At 43.3% G+C, this 16,536-nt stretch overlaps 1 pseudogene; it reads right to left on the reverse strand.

The window, feature by feature from the left end:
* LOC145139849 (mitogen-activated protein kinase 7 pseudogene) overlaps positions 1-8,526 on the reverse strand; it is a 69,250-nt pseudogene extending 60,724 nt beyond the window's left edge.
* Between the last annotated feature and the right edge of the window lie 8,010 nt (positions 8,527-16,536).

The raw sequence follows: 16,536 nt of genomic DNA on the forward strand, positions 1-16,536 counted from the left end.
GCCATCCTAGAAAAGTTCAAATCTCAGAGGGAGTGTTCGGGACCTACCACTGCATCAATGACTTGATCTTGGCTGGGTGGACCAGTATACCATTCTGATTAACAAGGTGCCTTAGGTACTAGATCTCTCGTAACCAGAACTTTCACATAGAGAACTTCGCATAAAACTTCTCCCTCCTAAGGATCTCCAACACCTCTCTCGGATGCTCCTCATTTTGTTCCCTTGTCTTAGAAAAGGGAAAAAATATCATCTATAAACACGATCATTGAACGATAGAGAATCTGTCTGCACACACAGTTCATTAGATCCATTAACACAGTCGGTGCATTAGTGAGCCCAAAAGGCATCACTAAAAATTCATAGTGTCCGTATCGAGTTCTAAAGGACATATTTGGTATATATACTCCTCTCTTACTTGCATCAGATGGTACCCTAATCGGAGATCAATATTGGAAAGTCGTGATGCACTATGAAGTTGGTTAAACAAATCATCAATCGTTGGCAATGGATAACGATTCTTCACTTTGAGTTTGTTAAGTTCATTGTAGTCGATGCACATCCTGTGCCTACCATCCTTCTTATTGACATACAAGATTGGTGCTCGACAAGGTGAACTGTTTGGTCAAATGAACCCCTTGTCTATCAAATCCTGATGATGAATGGACAACTCCTGCATCTCTGGTGGTCCAAGACGATATGGTGCCTTGGCTATCGGTGTTGCACCAAGGATTAGGTCAATCCTAAACTCAACCTGTCTCTTAGAAAGCACATCCATCAATTCCTTGTTGAAAACATTAGGGAACTCACGAACTATTGGTACTTCCGTAATGGACTCCCTATTATTTGCTCAAGTGTTGACAACATATGCCAAAAATACCATGCAACCATGTTAAAAAGACTTCATGGCCTTCACGGCAGAACAAAAACTCGTACTACTTCTGGAACTGTCACTGCAGATGGTAAGCTCTCTCCCACTTGGGGTTTGAACTCGTACTAACATTATTTTACATTCAATTAGGTCCCCAAAATGGCTCAGCCAATCCATGCCCACCACTATGTTCATTTCACACATAGGAATAGGAATAAGATCTATCTACAACTTCGCGTTATAAATCTTTAGGGTACAACCACAGTAAACACTCGATGCTCTAACTTTCCGGTCATCATCTAGCTCGACCTCGAGAGGGTGGCCCAAATATCCTATGGAGACATTGAAATTCTTGCTAAACGCAAGTGACATGACGGAATGGGTAGCCCCCGTATCAAAAAACACTAAAACTTCTCCCTCCTAAGGACCTCCAGTACCTCCCTCAGACACTCCTCATATTGTTCCATTATCTTAGAAAAGATTTGTCCTAATGTTTCCAAGTCATTATACTCAACTGCTGTTTGGTGTCCTATCTCACACCTACGTGCTCAAGGAGCTCAACACTAAATTTCCTAGACTCTCCTTCTAGGATTCCCTCCATCCATGCTCTAGTACCACTATAAGTCTCTTCTAACATCGATAGTTCGCTTCTGTATGCAATTTGTACCCAATCCAGGATTGGATAGATGGTCAAATAAATGATTCTGACCTAATGCCACAACAAAACAATGAACGCGAAGTAAGTCTATAGAATCCTAGTAACGTACAACTCTAAAGCATATACTTAGCAACCATATAATATTAGCACATGTTTCAACTAGCACCTAAGAACCATTTCCTAAGGCTACAAGGCATCCTAGTTATCAGGCAATTCTAACATACACTTCCTGAAGGAATACTTAGCCTACATATTAGCATGCATTTCAAATAGTTCACATATCAACAGATACAACAAATATGGATATATTGGGAATCACTTTCCTTTCGAAGCTCCGACTAACTGTGTGTATTGCTTCCTTTCTCTTTGTAAAATTTCATTTTTCAAATTTGTTTGTAAAAATTCTCATATCCTTAGTTTGAGTTTGGAATCACACGAGTGTTCATCCAAATCCCTCAAACCAGGGCTCCGACACGAACTTGTAACATCCCTATTTTAACCAAAATTTTCACTTTTAAAACATATACAAATTAACACCAACATCTGTTTTTCATTAAAAGATCATAGTCCCACATTCATTAAACATAAAAGAGAGTTTAGCGGAAGTCTAAAACATAATTATTTCTTCGATGCAAGTACAACACGCTGGAGTCTTCCCACGATTAGAAGAACCACCTGAAAAACATTTAATACACAATTGTAAGCCAAAACTTAGTGAGTTCCCCAAAATACCACATACTACAATCTACATACAATGCAAACAATGGCCTTCAACACAAAGTTAGTCTGCCACCTTGGCCTTCAGCATAAAGCTGGTCCGCCCCTTTGGCCTTAAGCATAAAGTTGTTCCGTCCATTTGGCCTTCAACATAAAGTGGGTCTGCATGTTCATCTTGGCCTTCATCACAATGTTGGACTACCCTCAACTCACAACATGATATGTCAACAAATATAACCGACAAACAAACAAACTGTTCAACACAACATGTAAATGAATAAGCTAATGGAATTGCCTAACAACACTTTACAGCATAACAACATCCTAACATATAGAGGATGCATACTCCAATATCTAGTATAGTGAGGAAACTCACTTGATCACTCTCGAAGCAGCTTAATAGGTTGGTTTGTAGACGTCTCGACCAACATGTAACAACCTATAATATACTATTCTTCTTATTGAATATTTTAGCATAACAACTAAATATTTAGATCTTTCACTAATCCTAAAAGTATACTTTCATGGCTATCAATTAAGGATGAACCAGTCAAGACAGTCGGGAGGCAGGACCATTTCGGCCTATAACTTTTCTGAAATCCAACAACCATGCTAACGTGTCTATCCTTGGCAACTCTCCTGTAAGTAGACCAATCAGTACCTTTAACTAGAATCAATGTCACACCCCCGAACCAGAATGGCGGAAACGTCCAAGGGTTGGGTGACTTCATCTTGTAATATCATCACAGTGTATATAATTGAAACAAAACAACATCATCATCACACATACAATAATACAACCATCATTGTTAACATAAGTTTGTTGGATTATAATTTACATTCCAAAATAATATGTGTATGATGATAACAAAAATACAACGAAATCCATGTGTTCTTGGTGACCAACCCGCTTAACGATTCCCTGAGAATACAAGTTATTTTGAAAATGTCAACATATATAATGTTGGTGAGTTCATAAGCATGTTTGTATGAAAAGTTTTTTTATCACTTTGTAAACACCAGAAAATCCGATATTTTCTGTGAAAATGGTTTGAAAGTTTTGTATCAAATCTTGTATTAAAGCATGTGTGTTTTCGTTTTGAAAATGTATGAGTGTATTCCGTTAAATCCCATGTTTTCTGTTGTATGTAAACTGTAATGTTTAATGTATTTTCCCAGAAAATCCGATATTTTCTGCTTGTAAAAGTGTTGTAGTCTTAAAAGCCTAAGACCGAAAAATGGTGTTTGTATGATTTTGCAATAGTAGAAATGTATATGTATTCTGTAAATTTACAGTGGACGTAATCTCTATGTGAGTCGTTATAATCATGCTTGATATGATTGATCTGCCTGTCATGACGTTTTTCAGGCGTCGACTTGTTTAAGGTAAGACATTTGTCACCCTAGATTGGCCTGGTCTAGCTGTAGCGAACAGCTCAGGTGCGGGGCTGTCAACCCCGTATAGATCTATACACAAACTCTCGCTCTCCCTCCAGGAGACTCAGGTTATAACTACAGGACTTAAGGTTGTACACTAGGTAGGTACGAATGAAAGAACGTCTCACAAGAACCTTAACTAAATTTATGCGAACAGTGTAACACACTATTTAATTTTTTAAATGATGTTTCCATGTATGTATTTAGGTTACATGACCCAATATGTATGTATATGAATGAATGAGGCCCAATAAGCATGAATTGTGTATACAAGGTTCGTCGAGCATGTAAATGGGTCACTAAGCCCAATAAACATGTAAGGAGTATACAGGACTTATCAACCCTGTAAATGGGTCACTAAGCCCAATAAACATGTACTGTGTATACAAGGTCCGTCGAGCATGTAAACCAATAAACATGTAAAGAGTATACAGGACCTATCAAGCATGTAAATGGGTCACTAAGGCCCAATAAACATGTAATGAATGTATCAGGCCTAATAAACATGTAAATTGACCACGAATGCCCAATAACATGAAAATGGGTAAACAAGGCCCAATAAAAGTGTGAATGACATAATTAGCCCGTTTATTATTATATTGCTTGTTTTAGCTCAATTATTTACCAAAATGACATAAGAGGCCTACTTTTTGTAAAAATGACATTCTTGGCCCATTAAGCAGAAAATTTACAATTAAGGCTCATTTTTGGTAAAAATGACACTTTAGGCCCATTAAGACCAAAATATACTTTTAAGGGCTCATTTTTGTATAAAATGACATTTTCAGCCCACTTTTGATAAAAATAACATTTTTGGCCCAAATTTAATGGAAATGACATTTTCAGCCCATTTGACCGAAAATTTACATTTTTGGCCCATGTTTGTTTAAAATGACAATTTAATCCATAAAAAGTCAATAATTACCTTTTTAGGCCCATGAAACCGTGAGTTTCTAAATAAGACCCATTTTTATAAAAATTGACAAGTTTAGCCCATTAAACTCGTGAAGGCCCAAATAGAAGCCCATTTTGTAAAAATTTACATTTTTGGCCCCTTTAAAACCGTGGATAGCATAAAGATCCATTTTTATCTAAAAATAACTCTTTTGGTCCTCTCAAAACCGTGAGTTGTCAAAAAGGCTTTACTTTTTGTTTATTTGTCAAATATGGCCCCTTATACGGTTTTGTTTAGTTTTCTAGTGTTCCTTAACATGTTTAATCCTTTCAACTTCATAGTAAGTTGCTTATGATGATTTAGTTTACAAGCATCACCAAACTTTAGTAGATCTCGAGTTTTTATGAAGTTTTAACATGTTTTCATAGCATAATCACAACATATAACATGAAAACACACATATACATGCATAAATACATAGATCTAGCACAAAAGCAACTTGTATCCTCCCCCAAAATATAGTAAAAACCAAAAACAAGGGGATATGAACTCACCTTGGGGTTTGAACGATTTTGAAGAGGAAGAATGGTGGTTTTCGACCTTGAGTGCTCCTTTGGAAAGAGTTTCGAAACTTAGATGGTTTTAGGAGCATATACACAAAAATGAGGGGATTATGAGGGATAAATCTTAGTATAAGAAGAAAGTGAAACTTGGATGATGATATAAACTTACCAACTTAAGGAGTCTTGAAGACAAAGCCTTGAACACACAAACATCACATGATTTTAAAGAAAGAAGGAAGGGAGTTTCTTGGTGTTTTAGAGAGGGATGAGAGATGAAAATGAGATGAAGTGAAGGTGGTGGTGGTGTTCTCGGCCTTAAATAGAGAAGGAGAGGAGAGAGATTTAGCTGGTAATTACATGGTGGTTAATGTTAGTTGCATGGATACATGTTATATAATGCATGTTTGTATGTGAGGAAATAGTGAGGTGTCACCATTTAAATTACTACCACCTTTTTTTTTATTTCTTAATGGGCCGATCGGATTTAGGGTGTTGGGAAAAAGAAGTAGATGTTGGGCTCGTGTTTGATGTGCAATCGAGATTGTATAACCCAACAAGAAGTTTTTTGGCCCATTGGGCCCACACATGTGCCTACGGCCCAAAATGGTAAAAGAAATGGGTTTTTGGCCCAATGTGGTCTAATGAGTAAGTTTTCGGCCCAATAAGGCCCATGATGAGTCTTATGGCCCAAAAATATATTACATAGTGAATATGGGTCCAACTAGGGCCCAAATGAGGTTTCTTATCCCTAAAATGCTAGTTGTGACATTATCCCCCCGTTAGAGGGAATTTCGTCCCGAAATTCTTTTGAATGTTGATCTTAAGAGCTAGAGAAAAGGTGAGGGTACTTTTGCATCATTTGATCTTCGCGTTCCCATTTGACTTCCGGTCTGCGCTTAGCGTTCCATCGAACCTTCACAATCGGAATGCGGCTTTGTTTTGTATGCTTCACTTCCATGTCGATTATGTCCACCGGCTCTTCGGCGAATAGAAGATTCTCGTTTATCTCGATCTAATCCAGGGGAACGACGAGGGTTTCACTTGATAAGCACTTTTCCAGATTCGACACGTGGAACACATGGTGTATGTTGCTAAGCTCCGCAGGTAGCTGCAGCTTATAAGCCACCGGACCGATCCGGGCAAGAATCTCGAAGGGTCCGATGTATCATGGATTTAGTTTTCCCCGCTTCCCAAATCGGATCATCCCTTTCCAGGGTGATACCTTCAATAGCACTCGATCTCTGACTTGAAATTCTATAGGCTTTCGCCGTTTATCAGCATAACTCTTTTGTCGGTCTCGCGATGTTTGGAGTCGTGCCTTGATTTGAACTATTTTCTTCGTCGTTTCCTGAATGATCTCATGGCCTGTGAGAGTGTTGTTCGGTGTTTGCCCTCTGGCTAGTTGGGTGTTGGTCATCTTAGCCCAACACAGAGGTATTCTTCCTTCGCGTCCTATATGGTGAGGTGAATTGATGGTCACGGTTAATGAGGATTGTGTACTTGACGCCCCAAAATTAGTGCCTCTAAACACTAAGGTGCACACTATTATCGCTAGGGTTAAGGTCGCGTGATGTAGTTGGCCTCATACTTTTTAGATTTCCATGGGAGTTTCTTACTGCGGGATTCTGAACTAGTGGGATGTTGATCTTTGCTTGTTTCGGAGGGAAGGTCGAGTAAGTCTTCGATTCGGGATAGGGGATATCGATGCTTGAGGATGGGTTTGTTTGATTCTTAGTAGTCAGCGGTATTATTGAAACTTAGCCTTTCCTCTTTATGAGTTGGATAGGCGTTCTCTAAGGTTCAAGTCTTGGTTTGATAACTCTCATACTCACTGGGTCATTCCATTGACCGAATACCTTCAGTGTTTTTGCTAGCACTAAGTGTCCTTGGTGGTCTGGCCATGGAAATAGCTTCATGAGTTGAGTCAATTTCTGAACTCGACTTGCCACGTATAGGTAACATTTCCGAAAGGACTTCTGGAATCCACTTCGGAAAGATTATAAATCTCTAGGTTACCCTCGATGTCCTTTGCTTCTTGTTCCTTATCTCTATTGTGGGCTCGGAACGAGCGTGGTATTTCTTACATAGGTACTTAGGAGTCTAGATGCTAGGGATGATTTGGGGATCTGTCCTTATAAGTTGTGAGGATTTCGTTAGTCGATTGGTTAAGGCGTAGGGTCTCTACATGAAATTTGTATAGTGAGGATCAAGCCAGCCCCTGTCAAGTGAGGCTGTTGGGCTCCTTAGAGTTTGTTGTAATAGATGTTGGATTGATTTGGAAGGGATGGTTGTTCAGAATGAGAGTCGGTTCCATGTACACATTTGTAATGTTCCCGGTTTCGTCCTTGTTATCACTACTGCGAACGTTTTTGTACCATGTTTAGTGAGTACTAGTAGTATGAGTGTTCCGATTATTAGCGATGAAATTTGATACCATGGTCCTCACCAGGCCTCTCTATAATCGCTTGGCGGGTATGAATCATGTATAGTTAAGAATGGAAAACTGTCGACGGAGGGCCTCTATCCTAAATCCACAACCACACAAGGAGCAGAAAATAGAACTGAATCACGCACTCTAAACCTTTAGAACCTCAATTATATATGACCCTAATATATGCACTAAGCCATCGTGGCTCATCTACAAAGACCCTTGGTTTTTATACGAATGTTATGTCTCATTCGGACAATAGAGTAATCTATAATTGTTGACTAAAGACTTTGAATATCTTTATTGGGAAAACGTACCGCTGTTCATAGGTGATTCCGGGAGGGTCTCTCCTGTAGTCATTGTCAGCACTCTACCTTCCCTTCTAGAGTTTCTTGTTATTGGACAGTCCCTCCTGAAGTGTCCAGATTCATTACACTCGTAACAGGTCAGGCTCCTTCTGATATTGGGGGTCTGGGGGATTGGTCGTGCTGATGCCCTGCAGGAACGGGTAGGGTGCCCCTTCCTATTGCAATTCTTACAGTGTAACTTTCGGCAGGCTCCATAGTGATGAAAATTACACTTGTTACACTTTGGGAGGGTTCCTACGTATCGACGAACCGATGTCGGTGAGGCAGGTGTTATGGCAGCATGAACCGCAACAGTCTGTTGTCTCTTCGAGGGCTCTCGTGTTGTTTTATCCTTTCTCTCTTTTCGAGACTTTCTTTTCTTGCTCTTAGGTTTGTGGTCGGGGGTGTTCCTGTCGGCAACCCCTCGTTGGTTCCCTTGGTTATTACTACGCTTGGAGTTGTTGACACCTTTTTCTTTTTCATTTCCCTTAGTGTTGTTGAGTTGTGCCATGAAAGCTGTCACAGCAGCTGTCACTGCGGCTTGGAAGGTAACGAATTCTATTCGTAGGATCGTTGTTTCGCCGGTTGGCTGGTTGTTTCCATGGGAGGACATAATTCTGTTGCATGAGGAAAAATGAGCGTGTGAGTAACCAAGGTCAGTTCTAGTTGTATTCATCTATTTATATTCGCATATAAATTTCACGTGTGGTTGTATGATTCTAAATGCTTCGACCTACATCCTTATGATGTATTTGTGGTAAGAGTAGAAATGGGCATTGTATGAACGCTAAGTTTACCATAATAAAATATGGCTATCAATACAATTAGTGAATCTGGATTACATGGATTCTTGGAGGGCGCACCTCTCTTGATTTACAACTACTAGTTGTAACAAAGACATAATAAACCTAAGACGTAGTGCATGTAGTGTAGTGACTCTCATATGCCAAAGTGGCGCACCAGGCGCCCAACCCTTTTGCTCATTTCACGAGTGGCCTCTTCCGTTCTCTGTTCTACTAAAGCTGCCCTAGCCATAGCCTTAATGAGTTGTTGCCTTAGGGTGATCACTTCCTCCTCTAAGGAATGTAGACGTCGGGGGGGGGGGGGGGGGGTCCTCCTGCTCTGCGGGATGGATTAGTATTGCTCCCGATGGGTAAGTGTAACGACCATAAAACTCGAACCAATTTAAAACATTTTATTTCATTTCAAAACCATTAAGTTCATACATCTTGTTTTCAAAATAGTTTATACATCAGAGTATCCCCAGAACCACATCACATAAATCATAAAACATGAGGAGCGGTACGATCACGCCTTCGCCTTGCCACGATCTCCTGAAGTACCTGAAACAATAAACTGCAACTGTAAGCCCGAAAGCTTAGTGAGTTCCCCCAAAGTACCCATACACACATAAACATACATACAACAAAGAACAACATGCTATGGGTCCAATCAACCTTCTGGTTGGAATACCCCTGGCCCTCAACCTTCGGGTTGGAATGCCAACATACTACGAGCCCAATCATCCTACCAGGATGGAATACTCTCGGCCCACAACCATCAGGTTGGAATGCCCATACACCTATACATACAACTACAACTACTATGGGTCCAATCATCTCGCAAGATGGAATACCCCAGGCCCCTCAACCATCGGGTTGGAATGCCAATCTACTATGAGTCCAATCATCCTACCTAGATGGAATACTCCTGGCCCACAACCATCGGGTTGGAATGTCCCACCTCCTATCATACAATAACAACTACCATGGGTCCAATCGTCCCTCAGGATGGAATACCCCAGGCCCCTCAACCATCGGGTTGGAATGCCAACCTACTATGAGTCCAATCATCCTATCTGGGTGGAATACTCCTAGCCCACAACCATCGGGTTGGAATCCCCCTATACTAGCAACATGTATACATAACAGGCAACCACATAACATTCTACAGAATCAACATACTAGGGCCCTATCATCCTACCGGGATGGAATACCCTCTGCTACGACTCAACATGCATATCCCATGGGTAACCTCCTACCAGCGTACATAAGGCAAGACCAACTACAGGTCTATACTCATAACCACTACCCAACTACCAGGGTGCTGATCCAACAGAACTAGCCATCACTTAGCTATCCTATCCTCTAGGATACTAAGCTAACAAAGCATATCCTCATATCATTATCCTGTCTACCAGGATACTAGCAAGCATATCATCACAAAACATAACAAGCTCTAAACCACAATTCAAAGGGCCGTACTTGGTGCCTTAGACCCTTGAGTACAGTGAGGATAACTCACCTGAAACGAAAAACCGAACCACGAAGGTACACACCCGAAGCACTGCTCCAAACTCAAACACCTATTGCCATCAATGGACCATTGACATAAATAACCAATTTACCATAATACCCTCGGGGGTCAAAGTCAAAGTCCTGGCCAAAGTCATCCTTCCTGACTGAATCTACTCGCCGAGTCAACCCGTTGACTCGTCGAGTCCTTATACTCTGAAAACTCTTAGAACACGACTCAACTCGCCGAGTCACCCCAAGACTCGTCGAGTCCAACGATCTCCGAGTCCCATCCTACTCAACTCACAGAGTCACCTCCCGACTCACTGCTTCGAGGTTAACCAGAAGAGATTGGGGTTCTGCGACCAGACTCGCCGAGTCCAAGGCCATCTTCAACAGACTCGCTGCGTTGTTCTTCCAACTCGCCGAGTCCATGCTCATGTTCATACAACTCGCCGAGTACACCCATGTGACTCGCCGAGTCTCTCCAGTTCTCAATCCATACAGTGGCTTTTCGAGCCATGCAGGGGCTCCAATCCATAGATCCGCTCTTCTACAGTCTAACCCCCACGTAAAGTGGCAAACTTTACGTGAAACCAAGGAGCTATAGGCCCAAAACACTCTAGGGCTAGGGTTTATGACAAAGGGGCATCACCAACAACTCATTGACATATGCTTTATGACATTCTGGACCATTACAAGCCTAGATCTGAGGTAGCAACCTCAGATCTAAACTCCAACCTCGAAATAACTCTCAATCATACCAAAAATGCCCCAAATCTCACACATAGGATAGATCTAATTGCAATAGAGCCAAAACAGCAGCTTATTACCTCAAGGACGACCTCCCACTGAGGAATAATCCAAATCTTTGCAAATCCCCTTGATCCAAGCTTCTTGATCTTCAATATCTCTTCACCAAAACCACTTATATAGGCTCCAATTTGCTCGCCAAGGGCTCCCACTCACGATTTAGGGTTTCTGGATCTCAAAAGGGTAGTAAAGAGGCTGAGGGAGGGATATAATGTTCTTTATATAGGGCACAACCCCCGGGATTAGGGTTTTTCTCTCTTCAGCACCAACTCGTCGAGTCCCAGCCGCCGAATCGGTGAGTTGGCCACTTAAACCGTGACAGAATCCCGCTCCGACTCGGCGAGTAAGCGGGCCTACTCGTCGAGTCCCTTTCCTTAATTTACACTTTAAGCCCTTCAATAATACTTTTGGAATTTGGGATGTTACAACTCTCCCCCACTTAAATTAGGCTTCGTCCTCGAAGCCTACTGCAGCATACGCTTCCGAACAAACCCCTTGCACTACAGACTCCGATATCTCAAATAACTCAGGTTCTTGCAAACCCTACTACTACATCTCTCTTACAATGACTTCTTCTCACGTGGCATCCTTGCCACTACTCCAAGCCGACCATCGGCCTTTCAAATCAATAGCACCACATATCAACCACGTATCACCCGATGATACTATCCCTTCATATCAGGGACGCACTTCCGCGCCCTGCGAACGCTAGATACCACAATCTCCCACTGAGCTCTGCTGAGACACTAATCCATTTTCCTTCGCCCAAAATTGGCGATAAGCCAGATAACTTGCAACCTGGAACGAATCTTGTTCCCCCTATGAATCTATCCCTTACGCGCTGACAGGATACTGCATCCTTCAGGTCCCAAAATCAACTAACTATAACGCGCAACCACTCGTACCTGGCCCAATCAGCCTCGGGCTGGAATACCAGGCACGCCTATAATGGGTCCAGACATCCCTGGGATGGTATACCCTCACATCCTCATGTATGTTTCGCCCAATAAACCCTCGGGTTGGAATACCAAACACACCAGGTCCAATCAATCATAGGGTCCGGTCATCCTCATGATGGAATACCCTAGATTGGAATACCTCCACATACATAACTCAAACCTACAACCATACTCGGAACCAAGGACCTTGTCCTTGCGTCACCCTCGAACCCCTCGATTCGACACATCTGAGTGTAACCCACTCACATCTCCTTACCGCGATCTCTAGGTCCTCGACCTTCGACTGGAATATCCTCACACAATCCTCAGCACCGGTCCAGACTTCTCCCGATTCTGTTATCCTGCTATCTCACCTTTCTCTGACCAAATCTCCAATCTGGAACTACTATCCTCCTCCTCTTCCAAGGAGACTGAAAACATGCCTACGCATCATCCAACATTGCCACAAAGACAGAACCTCACTATACATCACCCCTTAGCGGCGCACACCGCTAACTCATAACATGCATACGTACTCAGAGACTGATCGCATAACCAGCAATCCAAACATAGCCTGCCGCATTCCCTCAACATTTCCACCATTCGGGGATAACCCCACTAGCCGCTATCACGTAGCAGCATCCTCACTACTTGATCAAAGATCCACGATACATGCAAAGTCGTTACTATAACTGAACCGCCTCGATGCACCACTCCAATAACCAACATTCAAACCGCGTCATGCAACCTTCTACAACCAGCGGCTCACCCGAGAATTTCCAATTCTCCCCCACTTAGAGCACTAGCTACTATTCACAGGCGGTGAAGCTGGCATGCTACTCAAACGAACCTAACTAATACACCAATCTTCAAGGAACCTGAGTTCCTGCTGAAAGTTTCAAATTTCCCGAATCATGACCTTCCTTTCTCACGAATTCATCATCAGATACTATCCCTCTAAAAACCCTCAATACCAACTCTTCACTAACATATACAACACTTAATATCTCATGCAAGAAACAACATCTCATAATCATAACATAAACAAGATAAGGCAGGAAAAACATACCGGCTGACACCTCTGGCGCTGACCTGATCTCCTCGGTCACAAGCTGATAAGCACGCCCTAGAGCCTTCAGAGGCTCTGCTCGACCCTGACTCCCGTCAGTAAGTCTCAAATTGGCTGGCGCTGGGGCCTGCACTGACCTGGCAGCCAGCAGAGGACACTGGGCCTTCATATGGCCCACCTGATCACAATGATAACAAAGTCGGACTCCTGTAGCTGGAGCCGACTGACTGCAATCCCTGGCTAAGTGGCCCTCCTTGCCACACTTGTGGCACCCCGAAGAAGAACGACAACTTCCCTCGTGCACCTTGCCGCACTTCCCGCAAGTGCGACTCCTCTGACCTCCCTGACGATAATCAGCGGCCCTCAACCGCTTCGGTGCAGGCTGCGACTGCATCGGGGCCTGCCTCTGCTCTCTCAACTGGAGCTCAATCTCTAACTCGTGCCCCCTAGCGGCCTCCTGCAACTCCAACAAGGTACTACACCTCTGCGTGGATACGAACTGCCTGATGTTCGTCTTGAGCATGCTCAGATATCGGGTCATCTGAGCCTGTTCGGATGCAAACTCAGGGCAAAACATCGCCCTCTCCGTAAACATCTTGGTGATCTCCGTCACTGACTCAGAGTCCTGCTTCAGCTCCAAAAGCTCCTGAGCCATTCTTACCCGCTCCACCCGCGGAACATAACGAGTACTGAACATGTCTCGGAACTGATCCCAAGTAACCGCGACCCTCTGCACATCAGAATATGATCCCGTGGTCAACCTTCACCAATCCTTCGCTCCGAGCCTTAACAGGTTCAGAGCACACCTCACCCTCTGATACCAACTTGTAACGACCATAAAAATCGAACCAATTTAAAACATTTTATTTCATTTCAAAACCATTAAGTTCATACATCTTGTTTTCAAAATAGTGTAAACATCAGAGTATCCCCAGAACCACATCGCATAAATCATAAAACATGAGGAGCGGTACGATCACGCCTTCGCCTTGCCACGATCTCCTGAAGTACCTGAAACAATAAACTGCAACTGTAAGCCCGAAAGCTTAGTGAGTTCCCCCAAAGTACCCATACATACATAAACATACATACAACAAAGAACAACATGCTATGGGTCCAATCAACCTTCTGGTTGGAATACCCCTGGCCCTCAACCTTCGGGTTGGAATGCCAACATACTACGAGCCCAATCATCCTACCGGGATGGAATACTCTCGGCCCACAACCATCAGGTTGGAATGCCCATACACCTATACATACAACTACAACTACTATGGGTCTAATCATCTCGCAAGATGGAATACCCCAGGCCCCTCAACCATCGGGTTGGAATGCCAATCTACTATGAGTCCAATCATCCTACCTGGATGGAATACTCCTGGCCCACAACCATCGGGTTGGAATGCCCCACCTCCTATCATAGAATAACAACTACCATGGGTCCAATCATCCCTCAGGATGGAATACCCCAGGCCCCTCAACCATCGAGTTGGAATGCCAACCTACTATGAGTCCAATCATCCTATCTGGATGGAATACTCCTGGCCCACAACCATCGGGTTGGAATGCCCCTATACTAGCAACATGTATACATAACAGGCAACCACATAACATTCTACTGAATCAACATACTAGGGCCCTATCATCCTACCGGGATGGAATACCCTCTGATACCACTCAACATGCATATCCCACGGGTAACCTCCTACCAACGTACATAAGGCAAGACCAACTACAGGTCTATACTCATAACCACTACCCAACTACCAAGGTGCTGATCCAACAGAACTAGCCATCACTTAGCTATCCTATCCTCTAGGATACTAAGCTAACAAAGCATATCCTCATATCATTATCCTGTCTACCAGGATACTAGCAAGCATATCATCACAAAACATAACAAGCTCTAAACCACAATTCAAAGGGCCGACCTTGGTGCCTTAGACCCTTGAGTACAGTGAGGATAACTCATCTGAAACGAAAAACCGAACCACGAAGGTACACACCCGAAGCACTGCTCCAAACTCCAACACCTATTGCCATCAATGGACCATTGACATAAATAACCAATTTACCATAATACCCTCGGGGGTCAAAGTCAAAGTCCTGGCCAAAGTCATCCTTCCTGACTGACTCTACTGGCCGAGTCAACCTGTTGACTCGTCGAGTCCTTATACTCTGAAAACTCTTAGAACACGACTCAACTCGCCGAGTCACCCCAAGACTCGTCGAGTCCAACGATATCTGAGTCCCATCCTACTCAACTCAAAGAGTCACCTCCCGACTCACTGCTTCGAGGTTAACCAGAAGAGATTGGGGTTCTGCGACCAGACTCGCCGAGTCCAAGAATAGACTCGCCGAGTCCAAGGCAATCTTCAACAGACTCGCCGAGTCCAAGGCAATCTTCAACAGACTCGCCGCGTTGTTCTTCCAACTCGCCGAGTCCATGCTCATGTTCATACAACTCGCCGAGTACACCCATGTGACTCGCCGAGTCTCTCCAGTTCTCAATCCATATAGTGGCTTTTCGAGCCATGCAGGGGCTCCAATCCATAGATTCACTCTTCTACAGTCTAACCCCCACGTAAAGTGGCAAACTTTATGTGAAACCAAGGAGCTATAGGTCCAAAACACTCTAGGGCTAGGGTTTATGACAAAGGGGCATCACCAACAACTCATTGACATAAGCTTTATGACATTCTGGACCATTACAAGCCTAGATCTGAGGTAGCAACCTCAGATCTAAACTCCAACCTCGAAATAACTCTCAATCATACCAAAAATGCCCCAAATCTCACACATAGGATAGATCTAATTGCAATAGAGCCAAAACAGCAGCTTATTACCTCAAGGACGACCTCCCACTGAGGAATAATCCAAATCTCTGCAAATCCCCTTGATCCAAGCTTCTTGATCTTCAAGATCTCTTCACCAAAACCACTTATCTAGGCTCCAATTTGCTTCCAAGGGCTCTCACTCACGATTTAGGGTTTCTGGATCTCAAAAGGGTAGTAAAGAGGTTGAGGGAGGGATATAATGTTCTTTATATAGGGCACAACCCCCGGGATTAGGGTTTTTCTCTCTTCAGCACCAACTCGTCGAGTCCCAGCCGCCGACTCGGCGAGTTGGCCACTTAAACCGCGACAGAATCCCGCTCCGACTCGGCGAGTAAGCGGGCCTACTCGTCGAGTCTCTTTCCTTAATTTACACTTTAAGCCCTTCAATAATACTTTTGGAATTTGGGATGTTATAGTAAGGTTCGCTAAGGATTCCTCTGGCGCCTTCATCCTCGTCTGACTCCTCATCGGAATCGTCTCCCTCATAGTCCATCTGCAGATACTCTTCAGGATCCACTTCTAGGTTTTATTCATGAACCTCTCCTGGTTCTTCCTCGATCCATTTGTTGGTTACTACGGCAAGTTAATAGGGGTCTTCATGGTGATATTCAGCCAGGTTCCCTTTGTGAACATGGAGGTGTTAGAAGCATGTAGAAAGTGTATGTGTGACGG

This window comes from Lactuca virosa, chromosome 9, assembly GCF_052849685.1.
Source record: "Lactuca virosa cultivar CGN04683 chromosome 9, Lactuca_virosa_CGN04683_v6, whole genome shotgun sequence".
In the NCBI taxonomy this organism is placed as follows: Eukaryota; Viridiplantae; Streptophyta; class Magnoliopsida; order Asterales; family Asteraceae; genus Lactuca; species Lactuca virosa.